At 42.5% G+C, this 21,499-nt stretch overlaps 1 protein-coding gene across 7 annotated transcripts in view; it reads left to right on the forward strand.

The window, feature by feature from the left end:
* The window catches only part of MECOM (MDS1 and EVI1 complex locus), a 568,287-nt gene that overhangs the window by 30,416 nt on the left and 516,372 nt on the right, over positions 1 to 21,499 (forward strand). The window lies entirely within an intron of this gene.

Below are 21,499 nucleotides of genomic sequence, written 5' to 3' on the forward strand. Positions count from 1 at the left end.
CTGGAAGCAGGACCCTTCTACCCTGCACTGTTTGCCCTCCTTTATCCTTACCAGCGTGGCTTGGTTAACATCATCAAGTTGGAGAGTTTAGCTATTTGAACAAAAGTCTAGGTTAGTAAAACAGGGGGTGTGGGCTTAATAATGACTTTGATAAACTTATTTGCTATGCTCTTATATGAATATATTAGCTTAAAAAAACATACTGGAGCGTGACCTCAAAATCTCTGTAAATAAGGGGTAAAACCTGTCCTATTATCACTGACTAATAAACTTATATTGTTGCCGGCAAAGGTGTGTGTGTATGTGTGTGTGTAGCGGAGACTTGGGAATACTTAGCTTAATGACTGAAGCCTGTTTGTTTTGGGGGGACCTAAGTTCATTCAGGCAGTAACTGCTCCTCTTCTACAGGAACGCTGAAAGCGTGTCCCCGTGTTCCTACACCTGCTGTCCCCGTCCTTGTGGCTGCCGGTGCTATGCGCACGTGCTAAGTGATCCCATTCTGTGGAAGGGTTCTCCGACCAGCAGCAGGACTGTTGTGTGGACACGTGGCCACATCTTTTCTCAACCCCTATTTGCCCAGGGTCACAACTGTTTGCCTGCCTCTTTTCCTTTTCCATCTTACCTTGTTTCCTCTCTGACTGTTGTTACCTCGTTTCCACCCCTTGTCTTACTGTTTCTTCATTTTCCTTTTGCCCCTCCATTTTGACCCCAATCTTAACCTCTCTTCCTGAGTCTGCTGACCTGAGACATGGGCACTTGGCCCCAGACACGGTGAGACCAGATCATTGGAAAAGGCAGATGAAGGCCCCCGACACTGGCGGCTGGGATACTTTGGAGACCATATTCCCAGGGGTTGACTTCCACAGGGTGAGTGTGGGGGTGATTTATGCCGTGCTTGCTGTGGGGAACAGGCAGTGCTGAACCCTCGGCAGGAATGTAATCCATGTATGACGATGCCCCCGCCCTTCAAGCACCTTTTTTTGTTCCTTGAATCCCGCTCCTGGGGTTGACATTTGAGTGAGAGTGGTGAGTAACCCGACTACCAGCATTTTTCTTCTTTCTAATTCATTCAACACACACACTCACATCTATCTTCTGCTCAGATGTACAAGTACGAGATGAATGGGAACATAAGGATCATACTGTCCTTGAGTTATATCATTGCTGACTTCCTGAGAAGCCTATTCAAACGACCAGAGGATGTTAACTAAATTGACAATGTGTTTCTCCGAGCTGGAAGTGAGCAAAACATCTGCTTTTATAATAGTCTGCTCGCCTGTATAGGCATGTACTGTTTTGTTGTTCCAGAAGATTTTCAAGTAACTATACTGGTGAGTTTCAATGGCTTGGAACTTCCTGTTTTGTGATTTAAAATAAATGCTTTTGGAGAATGGGTAACGTTCACAGAATTCTGTGTTGCTTTAAATGTATCCTCCATCCTCAGGTCATCACAGGAAAAGATTGATTAGGAAGCTACACGGGATAGAAAGCAGATGATAGGTCCATGGCTTTTCTCCTTTAGTGCATAGCATTTGTCGACACCATTGTGTAGTACAATGAACCTAGTGTTCGAGATTCCAGGGCCAAGAAATACAGAACACCGGACAGGCAAGCATCCTACAAAATGTTCAGAAAACACACATGAGCTTTTTACTTTGGATTTACAACCGTTATTCAGATAGGGCCTCAGAAAACCAAACAAAACTAAAGAGCTTTGGGATGAGCTAACTGAGATAGGTTGCTGTGAATTTCACAAAGCGTTGGAGGGACACAATATTTAACTGTGATATTGGCAGATAGAACAGCTTTTCTGGTGTGTTTGCACATGAGAGCTGTGACTTTGGCCAACCCTACTGTGTGATTCAAAAGTTTTAAGCTTGGAGGTCTGGAGTTCTAAATCCAACACCCCTTGTATGTGATCTTGGCTGACTTCTGTTACCTCTTTGGACTTTGAGCGAGTCCATCTGTGAAATGGAGCTATACATGTAATTTGTTATCAGAAGTATTGCCTGATCCGTGGATGCTAGCTGGCTGGTGAGAGAACGGAATATTTTGCGTGGAGGATTGTGTCGTTGAACTAAGTGAACGAATATCATGCCGTCTCTAATGGGTTTCTGCGTAGCTTTATTCTGAATACTGCCTCACTGGAATACTGCTAGGGAAGTGAAAGGGAAGGAGTAAGTGAGAAAAGGTGAGGGCCACCGGCATTTACAAGCTCTTGTACAAGCTGAGCGCTCCCCTTGCAAGCCCGGTGCTGGTGCAGACAGGGTCCCTAAACTCAAGCAACTTGTGGAATTTGTGCTAAGTATGTGGTAAAGAAAGAGCCAAAGTGCCGTCAGGCTCCCTGAGATGGGAAAGAGGCAAACAAAGCTACAAGAGACAAACCCACCCTTGTGCTTCCCTATCCTTCGCATGGTGGTTCCTGGAGTGTGGGGTGCAGGCCAGAACGGAGAATGGGGTGATTTCGGGGGTTCACAGGCTCAGGACTCCACAGCCTTGGACCAAGACATGAGAGTCATTTCCTTTCAAGCTCTCTATTAATCCTTCTAACAACTGCAAGAACAAATGCAGATGAACACGTGCTAATTTCTCTATTCAGCATAAAGACAGAGGCTTAGTTGGGTGACAAAATGTAGCTAGAATTTAATAACATTGTTCAGTTTTCATTCTTGATACCATTTGCTGTATCACAGCAGATGATACTGGTTTTCCATTGGAAATTGTTCTTTTAAAATGAATTGAAGGGACAGAAGCTAGTGCTTGAAGAAAACCATTGGACCAGTGACTCTGGTCCAGGTGACATACAGGTGACTGTGAAGGAGGTACTGGAAAGCACTTCAAGATCTTTAAGGGGCAAGGCTGGGATGTGAAGCCAGGGCCTTGAGTCCGAGCTCGAGAGCCCTCTGCAGCGTACAGATGAATTTTGGGGTGGAATTTTCAGAAGAGTAGGTTTTCCTTCCCCAGACCTTGTGGGGATTAAGAGAAAAATGCTTCAAACTGCATCGTCCCTGTGGGTCACGTGACAAACCCAGGTGACTTTCTAGGGTAGCTGCTCCAGAGCCCCAGCAGACCCCCGAGCCTGTTGTTTCTCCAGAATTCCCCACACCTGGGCCATACGCAAGGTGTTTTGTGTTTTGAGCGGAGATCGTATTGTCCCAGCGTTTGGCTGCCCCTCACCCTTAGGGACACGGTCGTTGCTGATGACTTGGAAACGGCTCGGGGGTCATGGCAGAAAGTTCCCATGTATTTTCCCTGCTGTGGAAAGGAGGCAGGTTTCCTTCTTCACTGTGTGTAGAGTGTCACCAGCCTCTGTCACTCCATCTGCCAGTCGTGTTGGGACCTGTCTGGATGGCCCGTGGAAGAGCAGGCAGGGACCCTCCCTTGGCAGGGCTCCGAGAAGGGCTAGTCGAGGTGGGCTGGCGGTGGGAAGCTGGCATTCTGCTGCTCTTGGGAGGCCCTGCTTTGATGGATGGCCAGGCAGCCTGTGCTGCACAGACCACCCGCCAATGGCTGAGGTGGTGAAGCGTGTCCCCGTTAACTCCACTCCGGGCAGTGAACTGAAGAGGGAGCAAAGCCCAAGAAATGGGCCTTAGTGGCAGTGGTGGAAGTGGAGTGACTGACAGCAAAGGTCTTTGCTTGTCCTCAGCCATTCAGTAGTTTCGGAGGCCATGTGCTTGGAATCTTAGCAAAAGAGGCCTGGGAGGGGAGATGGGCTTTCCACAAAGGTGCTGCCTACATGCACCTTCTTGTACGCACATGGCCTTCCAGTCTTATACTTAAAAACATATTTGTGACCGCCGGGAGGGGTGGGATAGGGAGGGTGGGAGGAAGGGAGACGCAAGAGGGAAGAGATATGGGAACATATGTATATATATAACTGATTCATTTTGTTGTAAAGCAGAAACTAACACACCATTGTAAAGCAATTATACTCCAATAAAGATGTTAAAAAAAAAAGAAAACAAGGACACAAAACTATATATAGCTTTGCTCCAGTTTGAGAGAGAAAGTTTATTTCTGTAAAAGAAAACACTGAAAAAGAAATAAATTTGAGATTCTGAGTTTTATTTTTTCCATATTCTAAGAATTTTCTATATGTCCACAAAAATATGTATTATTATTTTACAATTTTTAATGTTTTTATTCATTTAAAAACATATAATATTTTTTGGTAGTGTCCAGTTCTATGAGTTTTGACAAATAAATGCATATAGTCATCACAATGTTCATTGCAGCTCTATTTACAATAGCCAGGACATGGAAACAACCTAAGTGTCCGTTGACAGATGAATGGATAAAGAAGATGTGGCACATATATACAATGGAATATTACTCAGCCATAAAAAGAAACGAAATTGAGTTATTTGTAGTGAGGTGGATGGACCTAGAGTCTGTCATGCAGAGTGAAGTAAGTCAGAAAGAGAAAAAGAAATACCGTATGCTAACACATATATGTGGAATATAAAAAAAAAAAAAGGTTCTGAAGAACACAGGGGCAGGACAGGAATAAAGACGCAGATGTAAAGAATGGACTTGAGGACACGGGGAGGGGGAAGGGTAAGCTGGGACGAAGTGAGAGAGTGGCATGGACATATATACACTACCAAATGTAAAATAGATAGCTAGTGGGAAGCAGCCGCATGGCACAGGGAGATCAGCTCAGTGCTTTGTGACCACCTAGAGGGGTGGGATAGGGAGGGTGGGAGAGAGACTCAAGAGGGAGGAGATATAGGGATATATGTTTATGTATGGCTGATTCATTTTGTTATACCGCAGAAACTAACACACCATTATAAAGCAATTATACTCCAATAAAGATGTTAAAAAAACCCAAAAAACAAAAAAAAACATATTCGACTAAGATACGCCTGCTCCAACAGTAGAGTCCCTTGGCTGGGGAGAGAGCTGTCAGTCATTAGTTTCCTATTCAGTGTTCATTGAGTAGCATTTACAAAGAACTGGGTGGAAGTGGAGGCACGGGGCTGAGGTGCATTCACGGCTTTACATTCATACAGGGCCTTAAATTTAATCTTGTGAGATTTTCTCCAAATGTGTATGTATACTGAAACAGAGGTATATGGAGGCTTGAACAAAGCCCATTATAAAACTTTGAACTTATGTGCCATTACAAAACCATGCTGTCTACACGGCATGATGATTCTAGCGCACATATAAATCTTATATATATACACATTTTAAAAATGCAAACAGCATATATTTGTTACCTGTTAACATTTTCAATATACCACATTTTTTTGTAAAGGAATTTTTGCCCCCTTCTTTTCCTCCTCCTCCAATCACCTAGAGAAACTTCCAGAAAACACAAAAAGTTCCAAGCAGGAGCTAGAGAATGAGGGGGAGGGGATGGTATTCTTTATGGATTAAATGCTTTGAGTTCTTTGGCCAATAAAACACCATGGTAATGCAGTCTGCTACTGCATAACCCTTGAGATGTGTGCTGATAAGGCAAGCTTTGTCTCCTGGTAAGATGTTCATCAAAGTGCAGTGACCAACAGTGGTAGCTGTGCATCTCTCCACTCAGGGCCCAACAGCCAACTTTCTGGTCTGCAAGGGCACCTGTGCTTTCCAGTCTCTGGGCCTTTGCATGAGCTGTGTCTCTAGCATGGAGCAGGAATACTTCTTCCTCTGTGCCCTTTCTGGAGAACTTTGAATCATCCTTTAAGGCCTAGAAGTCTCGCCACCTCTTCTTTGAAACCTTGCCAGTGGCCTTTACAGCGCAAACCCTGCACTCCCACTGTGCCGGGGAATGCACGGTTCCTCCCCTGAAGGGCATCACTGCCTCGTATGTACCTTGACAGTGTACGTGGGTGGCTGTGTGTTTGTGTCTCACCACACTGTGTGCTTCCTGGACAGGTCCACTTCTCATTCGTCCTTGAATCCCCAGCTAAGCGGCTTGCAAAGGAAAGGTGCTCCATAAATGTTAAATATAATTGAGTCTTTTAATAAAATGATGAGTGTAACCTCTAACACTATAAAAATTAAAAAACCCTCAGAAGCAACAATTTGCACTAAAAATTAATTTGAAAATTTCCTTCCATACACTGTTAGCAAAGTACTTTACATTTATAGACCTCTCCTGTGCTATAAAACTCCTGAGTGTTCTAAAAATATTAAAAAATATAGGCATTTAGAACCTCTTTAATGAACTACTTCCAAATGTGGCTAAGATGTTTGAGGCTTTCCCCGCAGCAGGTGTAAAACCAGCCATTGGAGCTGAGGACCAGGAAGCTGGGAATTCCTGGCCCCGAGATGGAGTGGTGGCCCATCGAGGTTCTGCAGGTGTCAGGCAACACCACCCCTGGTGGAGACCCCAGTTAAAGGCTTGAAGGTTGTCTCTGGGGGTGCTCTTTGGTCTGGAGAGCGGCTTCCTGCGTTTTTGCAGGATAGTTGGTGCATCTGCAACTCTCTTGTGACTCGACTTTGTGTGGCATGGGCATCCCAGAAGCCAGCCCCTCACCGGCCATCTGACCCCAGCACCGCTCACGTCTGACATGTAAATCACGGCTTTCTCTACCACCTCACAGAACTGTAAATTCGTTCCTGTCCTCTCTGCTGATTTTCTAATGGCCCTTGTTTATAAGTGCTTTATGGTAAAGGGTGATTGAGAGAGCCATTAGTCTATCTCACAAGTTAATGTTTGAAAGGACAAAGGCTGGTCTAAACTACAGCAGGAAACAAAAAATAAAGAGGAGGGTGTGGCCCAGAAAAGAAGTATGAATTATTTCATTTGCTTCTAAGAGTTTAGTTGCAAATGCTGCCGTTAGAATCTTCTATCATTAGGATCCCACGATTACATTCCACCTTCGATGAGATTGTAGTGCTTGAATTTCTTTTTCACCTGTGAGGAACAACAAATTTTAAATGTTATTTAAAAAATAACATTTCCATCTTTGATTAAACTACAACTTACGTACCACTCCATCTAAGTATTTTTCCTATGCCTGGCTCATGCCAATGTGTATGAAATGCAGCGTGGAAAAGCGTTAATTAAACTGTTAGGTGATGTCACTCCGTATCAGTTTCAGGTGTGGCCATGTGAATAGTGAGAAGGCTAATAGCTGTGCTTGTATCTTGGCAGCAGATCGCTTTTCACTCTTGCCTCGCTTCTCAGAGTTTCTGCAAATGCCAAACATATGAAATGACTTTCGCATCTCCGTTCAGACCTCATGGTGCAGTGCCATTTTTGTGGGGCTGTGTACACCTGCTTTCACTAGAATCCAGTCTTGTAAAACAATGCATCCTTTTACAAGAACACATTAGTATTATTTAAAGGATTGTGCATCACTTTTTTGACTGCCGTAACTCGTTATAAGCAGAACTTAAAAGGGTTAATTGATTGGTCCTCCTTTAAGGTGACGCAAATACAGACCGATATCAGCAATTTCAGTGACACGTTGAACAGTCACATAACCCTTATACAGCATTGTGATGTGTGCGTGTGTGTGTGTCTGTGTGCTCACAACGTCAAGATGTTTATGGAGACATACTGAGAACAGAGAAAGGGAAAAATTCAACTTATTTGAGAGACCAGAAGTGAGAGAAGCAAGGATAAGATGGAAGAGGAAAAAGAGAAATCTTAAAAAAAATTTTTTTTTGGCTGCGCCCCGCAGCATGTGGGATCTTATTTCCCTGATCAGGGATCGAACCTGTGACCCCTGCAGTGGAAGCTCAGAGCCTTAACCACTGGACTGCCAGGGAAGTCCCAGAAATCTTAAAATTTACATAGGATTGTTAAGGGACAGAGAATAGACATACACAATCTCTGAAGTCCTCAACATTTCTGACATCAGGCAAAAAATGCAACTCTGAAGCCTGTTCCTAGAAACCAGGTGTGTTTTATGTGTAAAGGAAAGGGACAGCTGTTTAATCCTTTACAACTTGAAATTGCTGCTATCAGGATGAAGAGGGAGGGGAAGGCTGGAGTGGAGGGCTGGCACTGGGCAGGAAGTCTCACTGCAGAGCAGTTCAGCACAGGGATCTAACAGGACCAGTGAAGGCCGTTTTGGTGAGTGCAAGGGAGAGGTGTAGTTATACATGTGATAGTTTCTAAGACTTTGTGACTTGCCAAACTCACCATTAGCTACCTTGAGGGTGAATGCGTGTTAAAGCAACAGGATATTCACTTACCACCCCTCCCAATTATTATTAACTTTTTAACTGGGCAAAGTCAGCTTATGCCAGGCAGACATAGAGAAATTTATACTGAAAATACACAGTGCCAGGGAAATTTTTCTAATATAATATAGTCAATGAAAACAGAGATGGGTCTTCAGGTTTGGGGCTTGAGGATAAACTACACAACAAAGGCAAGAAGATATAGTGAATTTTATAAACGTATCAGTCCTGTTCCTGGCTTATCTGAATTCTTTCTGATACTCTAATTTTGATCCAAGGAGAAAAAAATCTCAGGAAAAAATTAGGAGTATGTTTGCTCTTTGTAATCATCACTTAACATACATAAACTTATGAATAAAACGAGATTTTGGAAAGAGAATTGATAAATAGCTGTTACATACCAAATAATAGCTTATGCTATTTTTTCCAATATGCTAGTTTTGGGATGGGGAATTTTTTTAATAATCAATTTGAATTGTCTGAAATGGGAAGTCGGTATTTATCTTATGCTCTGAGCTTCTGATTACCCCTCCTAGTACGGGAATAAGCTCTGATCGCTTGTTAATTGGCTTGAGATTCTCAGATGAAATGAGGCTTGCATTGCCAGATATTTTCACTGAGTCTAATGATGGATCACCTGAGCGTATCCTTCTTAACAATTAACTTCAATTTAGAAGACATTTAGAGTCTTTCGGAGGACATTTAATAGCAAGTGAAGTGATTTGTGGAAAGACTGTGAATTTCAGTCTTTCAGATGAAAGATGATAATGGGATCAAAGTCTTTTCTTCTGATTTATTATTTGTGTTCCCATTTCTCACACAGTGAAACTTCATATTTTTCAGGGAACTGACCTTGCTTCAGCCCTATACCTGAGACACTTATTAGAGGGGTGGGTTGCTTTTGAGGGCCTCGTTATGACTTTTAAGTATTCATACACTTAGCATAGAATAGGTAAGGCTTAAGAGCCTGGTAAAAAGAGAAAACTGTTGTGAAAATAGCTTTAACCTGGCAAAGAGTGAGAGTGAGTAAATAGAAGATGTATTTTATCATCTCAGATCAGTATTTTCTGGAGGAGGTGTGAGGAAGAAAATAAGATAATGAGAACTCAATGGGAAAAACAGAGAATCCAGAAATTAGAAAAAAGATCTAAGTAAAACATTACTCTTCTAAGAATTCACTCCGCTATTAATTCGGTACACACCAAGTGTTCGTAATTGCCTTTGGCGACTCTGCGTGGACTTTTGTTCATCACCACTCTAAAGAAACTGCAATCCTGTTTCCTAAAAAGGCAGAGTTCCTTTCAAGGATGAACCTGCTCAACGCTGAGCTCTGAAACTCAGAAGGGTTGGGCACTTTGGGGATGGTCAGAGATTTCAATCTTGATGAGAAATTCCTTGTCAGGGACAAGTTGCCATAAAGCAGGGCCGTTTTCCCAGAGGGGCTGGTAAAAATACACACACATTAGTAAAGTAAAGCAAGGGGAAGACACTGGCAGGTTGAGCCGTCCAGTCAAAAGTCGAAATGTTTGTGCACACCAGACAGTGTGTCTGGCTACCTCGCGGGACGGTCCATGTTTGGTCTGGGAAAACAGTGCCATGTTTACCACCAGGGAAGGCCTAGGGCTGAGTAACAATGACCAGGCCCCCAGAGCCGGAAGAGGCTGCTTTATAAATGGCTGCCTCGTTAGGTTGAGTGGGAGTGTTTTTCAGCAAATGGCTCTGAGGGAGAGCAGCCCAAACAGCTGCTCCTATCAGAGGGTAGCAGACAGGTCTGTGAACCCGGACTTTTCCATGGGTTCACCTTTCACTGGAAGGTGCCACCCCTTTGGTGGCATCGCTGTGGCAATCCTCAAGTCGTCCTTCAGTTTTCTTTCTTGGAGAATCTTCCAGGGACTCTCTGCCCGTGTGGAGTGCATGGCATTTTCTAGAGGCCTGCCCCATCAGTCTTTGCTTTCCAACCAAAGCCTTTTCAACAGAAATATCAAAGAGGGCAGCATGTCAGACTGGTGGAGATGCACCAATTATATAAAAGCCAGTGCTGGTCAGCATGTGTGTCATTACTTATTTCAGCTTTCTGTAAAAGGAGGGGCATTTTATTCAAGCCAGGCAGAGACCTGGCAGTTTCCCAGTTGTGAAATTCTATTGACAAAGGTGTGAAGGTAAGGGCAGGGTAGCGTGGTCTGCTAGGCCCCTGTGCCCTCACCTCTGTGACCTGGGCATGTGTCAAGCCCAAACTGAACTGACCGGAATGACTTTGATTTGATGACCATTAAAGGTCAGGCACATAATGGGATCAGATGTGTCAGTGGAGGTGAAGTGCATAGCATAATAGATTGATGGTAATTAAGGAGTCGTGTTTAATAAGAGTCATCAGAGTTAAAGGCAGTGTTGGAATGAGCAGCTTGGGGAAGGAACGAGAAGGCATGAAGAAAGGAGTGGGAAATATGTCAAGGGATAATCTTTTTGTTACACTAAAGGAAGGGCCAGAGGAATTGCGTGTGTGTGTGTGTGCCCATTTGTGTTTCAGGGGACACAGCATGTTTTCTGTCTAAAAATTGGTGTTTGTGTTTTATTTTGTTGTGTTTCTAGACGACTTTTTAGAAGGCAAGGAGGATAGGTGGAGGAGAATTAAATTTTATGAACTTATAAATGGAAATGACCCCAAGTCATCCTAATTCAATGTATATGTATCTAGAAAATACGAGCCACAGACCCTCCAATAAAGATATTTCAACACACAGTTCAAACATTAATCTATATTTTCTATTGGATGAGAATCTGGGTTGTTGCTGGGTTTGATTTTTATGTAAATCATCAAATCCCTAGAATTGATTAATTGCTTGTTCAATGCAAATTTTGTAGGTTTAGAAAGTTCTCATTCTTCACTAATACTTAATCCTATTATGGTGAAGCATTATAATTTTGTTAAGAGAACACATTGAATTAGAATACACAAACAAGGGCAGTTTTGGGGTATTGTAACTATCATACATTTTCCATATTATTTTTGTCTGTTTGCACAAACCATCATCTGGATTTATACATGGATTTCTAGGTTCACTCTAGAATGACCAGGTGTTGAGAATGCAAACAGCTAACCAGGACTCCGTTGACCATGCCACGTGGTAATGAAGAGACCAGGTAAGGGGCTTCGTGTCTAAACTGCCTTGTGACTTGACAGGTCTCAATGATCCATGCTTCACGTAACTCCCTTCCTGGTTCTCTGTGCCACAAATATATGTGAAAGAAGAGTTCTGGGTTTTAGTTCTGACTTACTCTTTTCATCGGGTCTTTGGCTCAGTAAGTAATCTCCATCTGGAAGCAGAACTGAATTGGGAAAAGATTCTGTAGTGAAAAATTTTTTTATGAATTACCTGCCATCCTTCCTTCTAGCGACCATGACCCGGGCAGTTTGACCCCAGAGCCTATGCTGTTAACTAGTCCGTTATACTGTCTGAGAGTCCGCAAGAGTATGGCTTGGTTTTATGAGAGTTTGATCTTATCTTTGAAACTCTGGAGCCAGCGCAGTGCCAGGCACACACTAGGAGCTCCATAAATGAACGGTAACCGTCATGTAATCAGATTAACTAACTCCCACTGACATTGAGCTAACTTATTCATGCTGACAAAAATGTCTCCAGAATATGGTGGTATAATCTTTGCGCATAGGTGCAAGTGGATACGCTCTATGAGAGGTACTGGGGTGCGTGCTCAAACAGTATCAATCACAGAGCTGTCTACTTTTGCTTAGTCTGAAAATAACATCTATTTTCAGCATGTGGCCCACAAGTAAGCAGGGTCTTAGATACATAGAGTCTTAGGCCTGGAAGTTAGGTTAGTCCGACCCCTTTCTTTTAAGAATGTACTGACTATTGGCAGAAGCTGTGCAGGCCCTTTTTTTCGGGGTGGGTGGCGCAAGGCGGGGATCTGTTGGAATTTGTGTGACAACACAAAATACTTAGCATGGAGAAAAAGGGTTTGGAGTGCTTGAAGCTCAAATTGTTAGCTTTTAAACTTGATGGCCAATGTCCCATCTCTTGTCAGTCTTACCTCATATGTCAATGCCAGCAGGTAATGGTGGTGTTTGACAGTGACAGAGCACCTTTAGCGGTGCAGATGCTCTGGACACCTATTTATAAGCAGTCTGAGGAGGGCACAATAAACAACTCCTCTCAAGGTTGTTTATTTTTCCAAAACATTTATAAACAATCAAATGAATCAAACAGCTATTCTACAACTACTACTATTGTGATTTCTGATGGCTAACATTTATGGAGTACTTCCTGCATGCCAGGAATTGTTCTACGAGCTTACGTGTTTAATACACTTAATTCTCACAACAATTCAATGGAGTAGATGCTATTAATATGCCCACTTTATAGATTAGGAAACTGAAGTACTGAGAAGTTAACGTAAATTAAGAAGTTAAGAAATGTCAAATGGAGCAAAGTTTCAAATTAATACAAAAATTCTTCCATACCACCTGATATGCTGGGCTACTTTATTTTAATTCCTTTACAAGGCTGGATCTTTAGAGTAGAAATCCTAGGCTTTCTAAGCTGAAAGGAATTTTGAAAGCAGCTAGCCCACAGCAACTGTTCATTGATTTCGAATTTGAGGCTCAGAGAGGTGAAGTGACTTTCCCAAGATCACACAGCTCTTTGAATGTACACTTTAAGCTCTGAACCCTTTCTCCTATACTAGGCTTTATTTTTCATGTTACTTTTTCATTTTCAAGATGGTGTAAAATCATTGTATTTAGCCTTCTATCTCCTTCCATTCTATAGAAGAGAAAACAAAGACACACACACAAAACAAACTAGATCTCAAGTCCTTGTTAAGTACTTGTCACTGGCCCGGGCTGCATTAGGATCTATGGTGAAGGAGGCCGGAAACTTTGCTTGCTCCCGTGAGCCTGGTGTCTGGCTGCGCCTTGATAAAGGTAATAATAGATGTTCTCCGCCTTTCATATTGCCCCCCAACTAGGGTGTTTTGGCTGTCGTTACTTCCTGAGCTCATGGAGACAACCTTGGCCGAGTCACTTAAAACATTTAATCATAACCAAGCACCTGACTCTACCAAAATAATTCCTTTTAAAAGTGTCCCAACTTGATCAACAGACAAGCATCCAATGGCGATAGAAAAGCTGAAAGCAGACATCATAATTGGACTGCGAAATTGAAAGAGCAGAATGATTTAGCAATGATTGAACATTTGGCAAAGAATTTTTCATCAGGCTTTAATCCCAAGTCTTTCAACAGAGGAGGGCAATCTTCTGAGAACTGTTTGAAACGGTGGAACAGCAATCAAAGCCCTTCATCATTCATAGATAGGAAGCAGAAATGAGTGTACTTGCCAAATATGGCACTGTGGGCATTGGAAGCTAGAGGGTTGCAATGGAAACAAACCTGTTGAAAACCAAATAAGATGAACACCGAGGAGTACAAAAGAAGGAAGGAAGATGACCATCATTGGGCCCCTCTGAGCCTTGTGTTAAAATGAGAATTTTGTCCCCTTCTAAGAATAAGTCTTCCAGTATTCACTTCAGGAAGTCCCATTGCTTCAGCTTGGATGGCTAATATGAAAAACAAAGCAATTGTTTGTTGACACGTTATTCTAGCAGGTGCAGTTCCATTTTAAACAAGAAGCCGCTATTGTTTTCAGGAATTGTGTTGATGACTGTCTAAGGACATGAAGGGCTGGTTCCGCTGCGGGGGACACCAGGGTGATGTTTTTCACTTTAGCCTTTGGGTCCAATGGTTCTCATCGTCTGTGACTTTATGACTAGCACCTCCTAGATGTTTATGCAGGTTATAAAAGGGTAAGCCAGTTCGTTTTTATAAACAATTAAAAAATCCTGATTTTCATATTCTGAAAAGTCTTGGGCAGGAAGAAGTGACTAGGACTATCCAGATGTTTATTTGGCAGCCACTAGACACCTGAGGGTGGAGGGTCCCCTTGTTGTATCGTCTTTGGTTGGGGGGAAGGTCAGTCAGCAAGGGTGAGGCCCGTGTTGCCTAAGTTAACAAGTGAGAAGTGACTTTGGCATTAGGGGTTGGTGGTGACCTGTCTTGGCTAAAACCACTAGATTCCTGATGCCCAGTCTCCTCCCCAGGCAAAGTGAGAACAGGAAGGTGAGGGAAGAGGTGTGACAGCAAACCTTGAGATGCTTCCTGTTTTATGAGCACGTAGGAGGGGAAGGACCAGGCGGGCCAAAGACATCCAGGGCTCTCCTTCCTTTTGTGTAGCAGTGACACGTTGCCAGCCTAGCCTTATTTGTGAGATGTGGGGCTGTGTGAAGTGCTCGGGTGATTTATGGGCAGCATGGAGCAGTAATCCCTCCCCTGGCTCTCTCCTCAGCCTTCTCAGCACGGAGGCACTAAATATCCAGCCTGACTGGTGATGCACCGCCGCTGGTGGACTCCTGAACCGGGGCTGTGTTAGCCTCGCAATTTACTTTTTCTAAACCACAATAAATTCAGGCACAAATGGCAGCAAAATTAACTGTGAACATTCCACCATATTTTGTAGGCTGGGAGCTCTTACTGGCTCAGATCTGGTTTGGCTTTTATAGCTGATTCTCTTAACTAGAGAAAGAGCGGACTTCCTTTTCTTCACTTTTTTTTTTTTTAATGTTTGGTGAGAGATTATCAGCTTTAACAAAATGCTGCTATTAAGTAGAAGAAACAGCTGTCCTTCCTCTGAGGGGACAGTGGCTTTTAACTAAAATGCTTGAGCCCACGGTACGGTCTGTGTTAGAGTTCGTTATCTTCTGTGAGAAATGCTCATTTATTTGTCATTACTGAACAAATATCTAATTGATTTATACTGTATGTCTCACATGCAGTGGGGAAGCAAACTGTAAAGTAATATTACTAAACCAGAATGGCTTTGATGTTTTTAGGTCAATTACATTTCAGTGGGTAGAAGCCAGGCTGTAGTTCACTTAGTTGTTGTTTAATAACCTAGTGCTACCCGCTGGATTTCGTCCTTTCTATTGTTGATACAGTGAACTGAAGTAGTGACTGGTTAAGGTTGACAAATTATATGGAAGGAGAATGGGCAGCGCTGAAATATGATCTGGTCTCCTGGTTCTCTTGGTCTCTACTTCTGGCGCCCCTCACTCCTGCTCTCCACAGTCGTCTTCATGCAGGTTGATGCCCAAATGTCTTCAGGGACTCCGTTTTCCTGTTAGATGCTGAGATGATGCACGTCAGTGTGGTGCTGAGACCATGCCTCAGCCTGAGGAGGGCTCCCCACGTCCTCTTCAGTCTCCTTTCTTGCCCCTTTTCCCCTCAGGTTCTTTTAAGGTCATACAGACTCACCTGCAGATCCTCAACACACCCCTGTTTCCACACTGCCCTCAGTACCTGAGTAAGGGCTGCTTTAACCCAGACCTGAAGGGCAAACAAGATATCAGGAAGTGTGTGTGTGTGTGTGTGCGTGTGCGTGTGTGTGTGTGTAGTTCAGACTGGTCTTGTCACCTATGTGTTGGGCCCTTTTAGGCAAGTCTCTTATTGTTTCTATGTTGAAATTTCTTCATTTCTAAAATGGGATTAGTAATCTGCCACAGGCGTACTGTAACAGCTAAACGAGACGATAGATATGAAATCGTTTTCTCATTTTGGTGGCATTGAACAGGAGACGGAGCTTTAGGAAGTGCAGAAGAAAAGGCTGGAGCCATGGGGCGAGGAGTATTTTGGAGGAGAGAGCTGGGAAAGAGCTCAGGGCGAGGGGGCTGAGGGGCAAGGAGCAAGGCTGCGAGAGTGCAAAGCCACCACCTGAGACCGGAGAAAGGAGAGATGTGTTCCAAGAAGTGCTCCGGGACCAGGCAAGGTTCAGCCTTGCAGAGCTTAAACCCTCCACATGATTCTAAATGGCCAGCCTAGACTTTGTCAGGTGGGCTGCCCATTCGTAGGCTAGCACCATAATGTGTATGAATCCGTTCCTTGCATGGTCCTTTTCCTCCCACTAGCCACTACATTCTGGCTCATATGAGGTGGAGGGACAAGTCTTATCTTAACAAACCAAAGCTCTTCGAAGAAGAGGAAAACCAGTGGTAATCTATAATCCATTTCAGTTTTTTGGCATTCTGTCTTTGGTTGTTGCCTCTGAAATTTTGGGGTCAAGTTTATTAACCTCATTTGTCATGGCAGGAGAGAAGGCACCAGGGGTAGCTTTTAATTCGAGGAAGCCACTATCTTGCTACTCAAAGTGTAGTCCGTGGACCAGCAATGGGGCATCACTTGGGAGTCTGTTAGAAATGCACACTGTTAGGCCCACTCCACACTTACTGAATTAGAACCTGAATTTTTAACAAGATGCACAGGTGATTTATGTAAACAGTGAAGTCAGACCAAGAAGACAAACCTCACCCTGTTCACGGCCTCACATACAAACACCTATACTCATTATGCAAACAATTCATTTTCATCATAAAGATTATAAAAAATACAGAAATACATAAAAAATTACCCATGGTCTTGCCTCTGTTAACATTTTCCCTATTTGTCTTTGCCTTTTAATCAAAGAAGTCTGGATTTTCTGGACTTTTTTGTGGGGGTGGGGGAGAAGGCCACTCCCACATCTTCAAAAAATGTATTGGGTTTGACAAATTGCTGCTAGTATTGGGGGAGGGGGAAGAAAATAAAATTAAAATAGGGACCTAACCCTACTTTCTGTTGGATGACTGGTCTTCAAGCCTTATCAGGAGTTGGAGAATAGAGACTTGATTATTAAGCAATTCTTTACTCATTTTAATTCTTAAATTTCACTGAATAGTGTCTTAAGCAGATTTGGTATCCCAAACAGGCTCGAGGCTCTGTGCATCTGAGGTTCAACAAACTTATTTCATCTTGTAGGATGAAGTTGATGGAAAAACATGTATCAGAGTTTTCCTCCTTCTCTGGGCAGTCTACCTAAAAAGATTAGTTAGCCTGATTCTAAAGGATGGCTTTGTAAAGAGTTTTTTTTTTTTTTTTTTTTTTTTTAGCAGGGGTTAGGTTGTATAGGTTGGAACAATATTTTCTTGTGTTGAGGCAGAATTCTTTGAACTTGAGACGGGACTGGTGTTGGTGCTGCATTTCAGCTTCAAGGGATGAATTTCTTTCTCTAAGCCCCCTGTCTCTTCTTCTCCAAACTTCCTAATAATTTAATTTACCAAACCTGGAGGACATGGAGCTTTTCTTGCTGCCTCCAACTCCCTTTGTATATTTTCAAGGTTTAGAGATTTCTTAGCAATTGTCATCAAACAGACAGCGGGCTTCGGGTGTCGACCTCACGAGCAGGAGCTGGTCTTGGGGGAGAACCTGAGCTCTCGACTGACACTCACCCCCCCCCACGCCCCCCAGCTTCAAGGACTGGGGGGCTGGGCCATTCTAGAAGATTTGGAAAGGAGCCACCAACAGGAATTATTGAACAATTGCTCTGTGAAACTTAAGATAACACTTTGTTCCATCACAGTGGAATTGCCGTGTGACAGAAGGAAATTATCTGTTTAGTTCTAGGTTAACGTTTATGTGAGAAAAATAAAATTAAAGTTGATGGTATCTTGTCCAAGAAATGCTTGTATTTACTTTAAAGAACAAAGATTAACTCAGCACTTTTGCAGAGTGAATGTAACCAACCTTGGAGGATTCGTTGTTTGAGTTGCAATTGAAAAAAAAACCAAACAAACACCAAAACCCAAAAAACTAACATCTTTTAAGATGACAGTGGAATATCTCCTGGCCACCACATTAGGTTCCCTGAAGTTAGGATTTCCAGAAAGAACTGGATTATGAACATAATGGTATGAAGTGGTCCATCCCTATGGATCATTGGCAGGTATGTGTGTGTGTGGGGGGTGATTTTATGGATGTTAACTTATTTTTTAGCAAGTAGAAAAAGCTGAACAAGGCATACTGAGTTCATTATACATTTCTCAAGCAAATTAATAAGGAAACATTTTACCACTAGTATATAAGGAATCTCAGTAGTATTTGTGGTAAAAATGCTAGTAGAAATAACTTTTCATTCAGCCTCGAAATGAAGAGTCAAAATCATGTGTTGGTTCATCCAGCTCATATTATCATGGGTCTCCTATGTATAAAGCACTATCCCGGGCCAAATGGGGGGATACTGTGATGAATGATTGACAGGTTCTTGTGTTAACTTTATAGCTGGCTAGGGGAGACCTGAACATGGTGATAAAGGGCATATTGAGAAAGTTAAGCCACGGTAACAACTTATATTCCTAATATATCTCTAGCCTGCCTTTCCTTTGGTTAAATAGAGGGTCGGATATTTGTGCAAGCCAGTGTGTTTTATAAACACGTATACGGTTCCTTAGACTTGTACAGTGCTTACACTATGGTCAGAAACTTTCTGAAAACTTGAGAGATGTGAACTCATCCAATCTATGGTTATTAAACCCTCCATTTTGCAGATAAGAAAACTGAGGCACAGAGAGCCACATCATGGGAGGAGAAAGATATGAACTTGGCAGCCCAGCTCTTGGGTCTTTCCAGGCACCGAGCGGTGGTGTCTTTCCAAAGTGGTTGCACACATCGGTACAAGCCAAAAAGAATTGTGAAAGGCACACTGCTCATTAGCTGGCAGATTTGTTTCTATCATTTAGGGCTGCGTGATTACAAAATACATGTTTGTCCCTTACTTCTCAAGCAGTGATATGTTCTTGAACTGTGGAAATCAAACTGCTATAAACATTTGAAAGAAACATGGGAAGGAATTATCGAAAGGAATCCAATATTGGTAACGTGAAGACTGTTTTACAAAATAAGCACCCAGCCTTTTGTTTATCTATTTTGAGGTTTAGAGTTTCCTTTTCCTTTTTTTAATGTTGGGCATTTGTTTATATTGCTCTTATTGATCTGAAATGAATCCAGTGGTGCTTATGCACAAGGGTAGTTCTTAGCCTTGATTCTGGAGAAAGATTTACTACTAGAGGAAACATAACACTCTCTTTAAGTGAAAGAGGAGTATTGGGAGGGCATCCTCTATAATCTAGTGCTTCATTGAGGGTTATGGGAGTGTGTATATATATACATATAGATACAGATATAAAATTTTATATATGTGTGTATATATTATATATATATATATATTTTTTTTTTTTTTTGTCTCCTGAAGTCAAGGTGAATATATGCTCATCAGAAATTCGTATGCTTTAGTTTGTGTGTGTGTGTGTGTGTGTGTGTGAGAGAGAGAGAGAGAGAGAGAGAGAGGTTGAAATTAAGGGAAGGGAAGGATGGGAAGAGAAGGGAAAGTAAATGAAGAATCTTATGGAGGAATGAGATGAATCAGTGGATATGTAGGCTCATCAGTTTTTATAAGTAAGAAAATCACAAGCACCATTTTCTTATCCCATTAGATCTGAAAAGGAAACGAAGACCAACTAGTCTAGTTATACTTAGAAGAATATTTTAACAAGGGGCTGAGCTTGATCCTAGTTCCTTGCCACCAGATACTCTGTTTTATTCATTTTTCCTCAGCGCCTGGGAGAGAGCCTGGCGCAGAGCCAGGAGCCCAGGGAATGGATGTGGAATGAATACAACTAGAGACCTGGGCTTCTGTCAAAATCTCTCTATACCTTCAGAGAAGAGACCTCCTCACCTCAGACAGCAATCACTGGCCAGATGCCACATTGTCCTTGAAGTCAGCCTGCCCACTGAACTCACAGGCTTTGAAGCAGAGTGAGGCCAGCTCAGGAACTCAGCGGGAAGCCTTGTGTCTGTGACCTGGCCCCGTGGGTAGTGTCCGGAGACTACAGTGTCCTTGCTCCAAGGCCAGAGATACAGGCCCAGATTACCAAGGGTCACAGGTCCACATTCTTGAATCAACTGGAGCATTAATTAGTGACAATTACCTATTGGAAAAAAGAAGTCGAGTCCTGAGTGCTCCTTCCAAAAAACTTGAAGACAGAAGGAAGCTTCTAACAATGGGTCATAGGAGATGCATTTCCGTCCTGATGTTAAAAACAAGGTACTGTCTAATTGATGAGTAGTAGGGGCTTGCAGAGAGGCTTTGATGAGCCATCTCCTGCTTCCTGAGATTGTGACCCCCTCAACAAACACTGACAAATAAAACCAGCATGACTTCAATATAAATGAGGGCACACTATCTGAAGAGATGCTTCGTTCTCAGGATGTGGTTGAAATCCTGTTATGAATAAGGTTTACATCCTTGCCACTGAAATAATATTTTTGTACTGTGGAAATCAATGGTAAGGAAAAAAATGGACAGGTCATCTAATATGTAAACAATTTAACTTTGATGTAATGTCTTGCTTGCTGGATTTGGTCCTGGGGAAAGTCAAAGAACTTGTTACTTAGTTGAGTTCTCTCTCCCCCTTTCTCTCTCTTCTTCCCATTTAGCTTCTCTCATCTTCTCTTACCTTGGATAGCATTTTGATCGTGAATCCAGCCCAGAAGGGTGTTGTGTCAGAATTTCTTTTTGGCCTTGTAACTCTTTTTCTCTAATCCTTAGGCATTTAGGATTTTGCTAACTGTGATTTAAAATAGAACCAGGAGAGATTTGGTCTGAGGGAAGGTGAGAGCGTGTATTTTGTCAAGTTGTAAACTTGTGGAGAATTTGTGGGTACTGCATTTCAAACAGAGCTCAGATCTTTTGACGCTCAGGTTCCATTTGCTCTTGGCAAAACACAGTTTCCTGGTTCAAAAGAAAACAAGCACATAAAAAAGGGTCCCCAGGCTTCTTGGACATCAAAGCTTAGGAGATACTCTTATAAAATAGCATTTGGATGATTTTTGGATTATAGAAACTGGGAACATACAGATTAAAACTACCGTTAAGTTACAAAAAACCCAGGGGCAAAGATGTTGGCAAAGTGCATTATACTTTGGATATTTTTGCCAAAAGTGAGACATTTAGTTAGTTTTCCTGCTCTTCCCCCAACTGAATTTTTTGGGTAAAATCTCAGCTATGTCAAATTCCATTTCGGCTTCTTCCTGGTGTCCAATAAACCTCTTGCCTAAAAGGGTAGTCATGACCCTTTTGAATCAAGTTTCTTTGAAAATTATGTTCATGATTTTGTTCGATGTTCTAGCAACTTTATGGGTTAATATGTCTTTGTACATAGTATCAAATATTGACTAATCTATCAGTTAAAAATACATTGTTTTAAAAAATCATTCTAGATGAGTGGTTCTCAACTGGGGGGGCAATTGTGATCCCCTTGGGACATTTTGGAAACACCTGGGGACATTTTTGATTGTCATAACTAGGGGTGGGGTTGCTATTGGCATCTAGTGGGTGGAGCCCGGGATGCTGCTCAACATTCTACCATGCACAGGACAGCCAGCCACAACAAAGAATTATCTTTCTCAAAATTTCAATAGTGCCA

The sequence above is a fragment of the Aethalodelphis obliquidens genome, unplaced genomic scaffold, assembly GCF_003676395.1.
Source record: "Aethalodelphis obliquidens isolate GAN/ISIS:26980383/991018 unplaced genomic scaffold, ASM367639v1 scaffold1, whole genome shotgun sequence".
In the NCBI taxonomy this organism is placed as follows: domain Eukaryota; kingdom Metazoa; phylum Chordata; class Mammalia; order Artiodactyla; family Delphinidae; genus Aethalodelphis; species Aethalodelphis obliquidens.